We start from the raw sequence: 8,666 nt of genomic DNA on the forward strand, positions 1-8,666 counted from the left end.
ATAAATAGAATAGATATGTACCGGCAAAATAAATAAATAAACAAACAAACAAACAAACAAATAAATAAATAAATAAGTAGAGTAATATGTACAAATATATATATATATATTTATATATAAGCCATGACCTTTCGGCTCTCAGGCCCGGGCTCTTTTCACTGGGCCACGCTACTCCCGCATGGTTTAGGGGAGGATGCTAGACTGTAAACTCCCCGAGGACAGGGACCAAGTCTTCTAACTCTATTGGACTCTCCCAAGCGCTCAGTACGGTGTTATGAACACAGTGGGACCGGAAGCTCCTTGAGGGCAGAGATCACTGTCTAGCAACTGTATTGGACTCCCCCAGACACTCCGCACACAGTAGCCCGTACACTCCTGGAAGCGTACGTGTTTGCCAAATTTATGGAGTAGTCCTAAGCGCTTAGCAGAGAGGTGCTCAGTTTATACTTCCCATTGAGTATTGCTGCAGTCTGATGCTGAGAGGTCAATCATCATCATCATCATCATCAATCGTATTTATTGAGCGCTTACTGTGTGCGGAGCACTGTACTAGCGTGGCGCAGTGGAAAGAGCCTGGGCTTTGGAGTCAGAGGTCATGGGTTCAAATCCTGGCTCCGCCAGTTGTCAGCTGTGTGACTTTGGGCAAGTTACTTAACTTCTCTGTGCCTCAGTTCCCTCATCTGTAAAATGGGGATTAAGACTGTGAGCCCCGCGTGGGACAACCTGATCACCTTGTAACCTTCCCAGCGCTTAGCACAGTGCTTTGCACATAGTAAGCGCTTAATAAATGCCATTATTATTATTATTATGTCCAAGTTGGCAACATATAGAGACAGTCCCTACCCAACAATGGGCTCACAGTCTAGAAGGGGGAGACAGAGAACAAAACCAAACATATTAACAAAATAAAATAAATAGAATAGATATGTACAAGTAAAATAAATAAATAAATAGAGTAATAAATGCATACATTCATATATACATATATACAGGTGCTGCGGGGAAGGGAAGGAGGCAAGACGGGAGGCATGGAGGGGGGATGAGGGGGAGAGGAAGGAGAGTCTTTTAGACTGTGAGCCCACTGTTGGGTAGGGACTGTCTCTATATGTTACCAATTTGTACTTCCCAAGCACTTAGTACAGTGCTCTACACATAGTAAGCGCTCAATAAATACGATTGATGATGATGATGATGAGGGGGCTCAGTCTGGGAAGGCCTCCTGGAGGAGGTCTTTCTTAGCTTATAAAATGGACGTGCTCAGAGCTGACACGGAAAGCAGTCTGGGGAAGGTTATTCGCTTATTGTTTGGGGAATTGAAAAAAAAATCTCTTCATTTTCTGCGAGGTAAGAAGGGCAGTCGGTAGCCCTCTCATCCTAATTAAAGGCTCTTGTCCGGCTCATTTAAATTCCACCCTCGATTAAGGGAGGATGTATTTTCTGCTCGCTCGGGGTATCCCCTTGGGAAGGCTTTTCTTTCGGTCCCTTTTAACCTGATTTCTGATGGCCTTTACGTGGCCCGTCCCCGACCTCGCCGTAGGAGGAATCTGCCATCCTAGCTGGAAAATTGGCCTCCCGTTAACGGCGTGACTCAGTGGGAAGATCAGGAGATTGGAAGGCTCAAGCCTTTGTTCTAAACCCAGCCTCGCCACGTATATAATAATAATAATAATAATTGACATTTGTTAAGCGCTTACTATGTGCAAAGCACTGTTCTAAGCGCTGGGGAGGATACAGGGTGATCAGGTTGTCCCACGTGGGGCTCACAGTCTTCATCCCCATTTTACAGATGAGGTGACTGAGGCCCAGAGAAGTGAAGCGACTTGCCCAAGATCACACAGCAGACATGTGGCAGAGTCGGGATTCGAACCCATGACCTCTGACTCCAAAGCCTGTGCTCTTTCCACTGAGCCACGCTGCTTCTCGTATATGCTGCGTGACCTTGGGTGAGTCGCTTCTCTGCACCTCAGTTTACCCATAGGTTAAATGGATGTAAGATGTCTGCTCTCCCTCCCTCTTTTTTTAAAAAAAATTTTATTTGTTAAGCGCTTACTCTATACCAGGCACTGTACTAAGCGCTGGGGTGGATACAAGCAAATCGGTTAGGACACAGCCCCTGCCCCGCGTGGGGCTCAGTCTCCATCCCCATTTTACAGATGAGGGAACTGAGGCCCAGAGAAGTGAAACGGCTTGCCCAAGGTCACACGGCAGACAAGCGGAGGAGCCCGGACTCGAACCCAGGCCCTCGCTCTCTTCACTAGGCCATGCTGTTTCTTTTAGGCTGTGAGTCCCATGTGGGACAGAGACTGTATGTGTTCTGATGATCTCATATCGACCCCAACACTTGGCATGTAGTGGTTAATAAATGCCGCGATTATTATTATTTCATTATTATAATTATATATTATTATTTTTATTGTTATCATCATCTGTACTTAGAACATTTCTGACCATTGCAACTTGAGGATATAGATTATAACTGGATGTGGATATAATAATAATAATGATGATGACGATAATAATAATAATAATAATGTTGGTATTTGTTAAGCGCTATATGTGCCAAGCACTGTTCTAAGCACTGGGGGGATACAGGGTAATCAGAGTTGTCCCACGTGGGGCTCACAATCTTAATCCCCATTTTACAGATGAGGGAACTGAGGCCCAGAGAAGTGAAGTGATTTGCCCAAAGTCACCCAGCTGACAATTGGCGGAGCCGGGATTTGAACCCATGACCTCTGACTCCAAAGCCCGCGCTCTTTCCACTGAGCCACGCTTAGGCGCTTACTACGTGCAAAGCGCTGTTCTAAGCGCTGGGGAGATTACAAGGCGATCAGGTTGTCCCACGGGGGGCTCACAGTCTTAATCCCCATTTTCCAGATGAGGGAACTGAGGCCCAGAGAAGTGAAGTGACTTGCCCAAAGTCACCCAGCTGACAATTGGCGGAGCCGGGATTTGAACCCATGACCTCTGACTCCAAAGCCCAGGCTGTTTCCACTGAGCCACGCTTAGGCACTTACTACGTGCAAAGCGCTGTTCTAAGCGCTGGGGAGATTACAAGGCGATCAGGTTGTCCCACGGGGGGCTCACAGTCTTCATCCCCATTTTACAGATGAGGGAACTGAGGCCCAGAGAAGTGACTTGCCCAAAGTCACCCAGCTGACAATTGGCGGAGCGGGATTTGAACCCATGACCCCAGACTCCAAAGCCCGGGCTGTTTCCACTGAGCCACGCTTAGGCGCTTACTATGTTCAAAGCACTGTTCTAAACACTGGGGAGATTACAAGGCGATCGGGTTGTCCCACGGGGGGCTCACAGTCTTAATCCCCATTTTCCAGATGAGGGAACTGAGGCCCAGAGAAGTGAAGTGACTTGCCCAAAGTCACCCAGCTGACAACTGGAGGAGCTTAGGCGCTTACTATGTGCAAAGCACTGTTCTAAGCGCTGGGGAGATTGCAAGGCGATCAGGTTGTCCCACGGGGGGCTCACAGTCTTAATCCGCGTTTTACAGATGAGGGAACTAAGGCCCAGAGAAGTGAAGTGACTTGCCCCAAGTCACCCAGCTGACAATTGGAGGAGCCGGGATTTGAACCCATGACCCCAGACTCCAAAGCCCGGGCTGTTTCCACTGAGCCACGCTTAGGCGCTTACTATGTGCAAAGCACTATTCTAAGCGCTGGGGAGATTACAAGGCGATCAGGTTGTCCCACGGGGGGCTCACAGTCTTAATCCCCATTTTACAAATGAGGGAACTGAGGCCCAGAGAAGTGAAGTGAGTTGCCCAAAGTCACCCAGCTGACAATTGGAGGAGCCGGGATTTGAACCCATGACCCCAGACTCCAAAGCCCGGGGTCTTTCCACTGATCCACGCTCATTCATCCTGGTTTCTCCCAGAAGCGACTGTCGTTTTGTAATGAGGCGAGGTCAGCTCTCGGCCCGCTATCTATCCATGCCGCACTCCCACCACACCACTTTGCTCCCTGAACACCAGCCTATTCACTGCTCCCTGCTCTCATTTCCCACCTCGCTCACATCCCCTCTCCTCCTTCACGTCCGAAAGACCACCGCTCTCCTCGTCGAAGCCCTCCTAAAATCGGGCCTCCTCCAGGAAGCCTTCCTTGATTAATCTCTCTCAGTCTCTCTCTCATCCCCCTATTCTCCCTCTCTGCTGGATCAGCGGTGCATTTAGGTCTGTACCCCAAAGCCCCCGCACAGAGTGGACTGTGGACAGACCGCACAGAGCGTCCAATAGTTAGTAGACTTGATCCCTCCCCTCAAGGAGCTTGCAGTCTAGATGGAAAACCGACACTAAACTAAATTATAGGTAGGAGGTAAAGCAGTAGAGTATAAAGACACGGACCTAAGTACAACAGGCTTGAGCGGGAGGCAACATGTGTAGTAAAAGTGTTTTGGAAGAACTGAGTGAATTGAATTTTCTCGATTAGTATGGGTCCCCAAAGCCCTGAAAAGAAGTCACATCATGAAAGTCAGACGTTTTTCCCAGCAGGCCCGTCCACCGAGAAGCACAGTAGCTAGTACAATGAACAACACCAGTTTTCTTTTCTTTAAACAGTTACTTGCCTTAGTATGTTTGGTTTTGTTCTCTGTCTCCCCCTTTTAGACTGTGAGCCCACTGTTGGGTAGGGACCGTCTCTAGATGTTGCCAACTTGGACTTCCCAAGCGCTTAGTACAGTGCTCTGCACACAGTAAGCGCTCAATAAATACGATTGATTGATTGATTGATTGTCAGCTCTTGGAGAGCTCACCTCCTCCAGGAGGCCTTCCCAGACTGAGCCCCTTCCTTCCTCTCCCCCTCGTCCCCCTCTCCATCCCCCCCATCCTACCTCCTTCCCTTCCCCACAGCACCTGTATATATGGATAGATGATTGTACATATTTATCACTCTATTTATTTATTTTACTTGTACCTGTCTATTCTATTTATTTTATTTTGTTAGTATGTTTGGTTTTGTTCTCTGTCTCCCCCTTTTAGACTGTGAGCCCACTGATGGGTAGGGACCGTCTCTATATGTTGCCAGCTTGTACTTCCCAAGCGCTTAGTACAGTGCTCTGCACACAGTAAGCGCTCAATACATACGATTAATTGATTGATTGATTGACTGTACCTATTTTATTTATTTTACTTTGTTAGTATGTTTGGTTTTGTTCTCTGTCTCCCCCTTCTAGACTGTGAGCCCACTGATGGGTAGGGACCGTCTCTATATGTTGCCAGTTTGTACTTCCCAAGCGCTTAGTCCAGTGCTCTGCACACAGTAAGCACTCAATAAATACGATTGATTGATTGATTGATTGATTGATTGTACCTATCTATTTTATTTATTTTATTTTGTTAGTATGTTTGGTTTTGTTCTCTGTCTCCCCCTTCTAGACTGTGAGCCCACTGATGGGTAGGGACCGTCTCTAGATGTTGCCAGCTTGTACTTCCCAAGTGCTTAGTACAGTGCTCTGCACACAGTAAGTGCTCAATAAATACGATTGATTGATTGATTGATTGATTGGAGGGCAGGGATCCTATCAACTAACTCCCATGGACACTCCCAAGGGCTCAGTACAGTGCTCTACATACGGCAGGTGCTTTTATTTATGACTCTATTTATTTTACTTGTACATATTTACTGTTCTATTTATTTTGCTAATGAGGTGCATAGAGCTTTAATTCTATTTGTTCTGACGATTTTGACCCCTGTCTACGTGTTTTGTTTTATTGTCTGTCTCCCCCTTCTAGACTGTGAGCCTGCTGTTGGGTAGGGACCGTCTCTATCTGTTGCCAACTTGAACTTCCCAAGCGCTTAGTACAGTGTTGTGCACACAGTAAGCGCTCAATAAATACGACTGACTGAATGAATGAATGAATACTACTACTACTACTACTAATAATGATGGTATTTGAATGAATGAATGAATGAATACTACTACTAATAATAATAATGATGGTATTTGTTAAGCGCTGACTCTGTGCCAAGCACTGTTCCAAGTGCTGGGGCAGATACAAGGTCATCATCAGGTGGTCCCAAGCGGGGCTCATAGTCTTCATCCCCATTTTTCAGATGAGGTAACTGAGGCTCAGAAAAGTGAAGTGACTTGCCCAAAGTCACACAGCTGACAAGTGGCGGAGGCAGGATTCGAACCCACGACCTCGGACTCCCAAGCCCGGGCTCTTTCCAGTGAGCCACGCTGCTTCTCTGATGCCTCCTGATTATCAGGCTTCCTTTTCTCTAACTCCTTGGTCGTGTTTTTTTTTTCCCCGTCGTATTTATTGAGCGCTTACTGTGTGCAGAGCGCTGTACTAAGCGTTTGGAAAGTGCAATTTGTCAACCTCTAGAGACGGTCCCTACCCAACAATGGGTTCACAGTCTAGAAGGGGGGGAGACAGACAACAAAACAAAACAAGTAGAAAAGTAGACGGGTAGAGAAGCAGCATGGCCCAGTGGAAAGAGCCCGGGCTTTGAAGTCAGAGGTCATGGGTTCAAATCCCAGCTCTGCCAATTCTCAGCCGTGTGACCTTGGGCAAGTCACTTCGCTTCTCTGGGCCTCAGTTACCTCATCTGTAAAATGGGGATGAAGACCGTGAGCCCCCCGTGGGACAACCTGATCACCCTCCCAGCGCTTAGAACAGTGCTTTGCACATAGTAAGCGCTTAACAAGTGCCATTATTATTATGTGTCACGAAGCCTGCTTTCTTACTGACATTTTCTTTCTTCCTGGTGCAGTTCGATGTACCAGAAATAAAAAAAACCTATTATTTCCTTAACAAGTGCCGTCATCATCATCATCATCATAGGCATCAAAATAGAGAAATAGGATAGATATACTGTAGATATACATGTTCGAATCCTTTTCTCCCAGTCATTCATTTAACACATCCAGCCCATGTGTCTAGAGAAGCAGCGTGGCTCAATGGAAAGAGCCCGGGCTTTGGAGTCAGAGGTCTTGGATTCGAATCCCGGCTCCGCCACATGTCTGCTGTGTGACCTTGGGCAAGCCACTTAACTTCTCTGGGCCTCAGTTACCTCATCTGTAAAATGGGGATGAAGACTGTGAGCCCCCCGTGGGACACCCTGATCACCTTGTAACCTTCCCAGCGCTTAGAACAGTGCTTTGCATATAGTAAGCGCTTAACAAGTGCCATTATTATTATGTGTCACGAAGCCTGCTTTCTTACTGACATTTTCTTTCTTCCTGGTGCAGTTCGATGTACCAGAAATAAAAAACCCTTTAATTTCCTTAACAAGTGCCGTCATCATCATCATCATAGACAGGCATCAAAATAGCGAAATAGGATAGATATACTGTAGATATATATGTTCGAATCCTTTCCTCCCAGTCATTCATTTAACACACCCAGTCCATGTGTCTAGAGAAGCAGCGTGGCTCAATGGAAAGAGCCCGGGCTTTGGAGTCAGAGGTCTTGGATTCGAATCCCACCTCCGCCACATGTCTGCTGTGTGACCTTGGGCAAGTCACTTCACTTCTCTGGGCCTCAGTTACCTCATTTGTAAAATGGGGATGAAGACTGTGAGCCCCCCGTGGGACAACCTGATCACCTTCCCAGCGCTTAGAACAGTGCTTTGCACAGAGTAAGTGCTTAACAAGTGCCATTATTATTATGTGTCACGAAGCCTGCTTTCTTACTGACATTTTCTTTCTTCCTGGTGCAGTTCGATATACCAGAAATAAAAAAACCCTTTTATTTCCTTTAATCCCTCTGGATAACATGAACTCATCCAGTGGGTTTTGCTGGCTTTATCTTTCCCCTTTAAGCTTTCACCCAGTCAGCATATTCCTTTTTAGTTCTGGAATCCTGCTGTTCCTAAAGCTGGGAGGCAATGTAGCCTACCGGGAAGAGCCCTGGGACCTGGGTTCTAATTCTGGCTCCGCCACTCCGCTGTGTGACTCTGGGCGGGTCACATCTCTGTGCCTCAGTTCCCTCATCTGCTTAATTCATTCAGTGAACCCTCCGTGGGACAACCTGATCACCTTGTGACCTCCCCAGCGCTTAGAACAGTGCTTTGCACATAGTGAGTGCTTAATAAATGCCATTATTATTATTATTATTATTGTCAGCTGTGTGGCTTTGGGCAAATCACTTCTCTTCTCTGGGCCTCAGTTCCCTCATCTGGAAAAGGGGGATGAAGACTGTGAGCCCCATGTGGGACAACCTGATCACCTTGTTACCTCCCCACGCTTAGAACAGTGCTTTGCACAGAGTAAATGCTTAATAAATGCCATCATTATTATTATTATTATCAGCTGTGTGGCTTTGGGCAAATCACTTCACTTCTCTGGGCCTCAGTTCCCTCATCTGTAAAATGGGGATGAAGACTGTGAGCCCTACGTGGGACAACCTGATCACCTTGTGTCTATCCCAGTGCTTAGAACAGTGCTCTGCACATAGTAAGTGCTTAATAAGTGCCATCTTTATTATTATTATCAACAAATAGCATATTAAAAAAAAGTCACTGACTTCTCTGTGCCTCAGTTTCCTCAACTGTAAAATTGGGATTCAGTACCCGTTCTCCCTCCTTTTTGGACTGTGAGCCCCATGAGGGACAGAGACTGTGTCCCACGTAATGAACTCATACTCACCCCAGCGCTTAGACTAGTGTTTGACACGTAGTAAGTGCTTAACAAATACCATTAAAAAAAAT

The sequence above is a fragment of the Tachyglossus aculeatus genome, chromosome 16 (genome assembly GCF_015852505.1).
Source record: "Tachyglossus aculeatus isolate mTacAcu1 chromosome 16, mTacAcu1.pri, whole genome shotgun sequence".
NCBI lineage: Eukaryota > Metazoa > Chordata > Mammalia > Monotremata > Tachyglossidae > Tachyglossus > Tachyglossus aculeatus.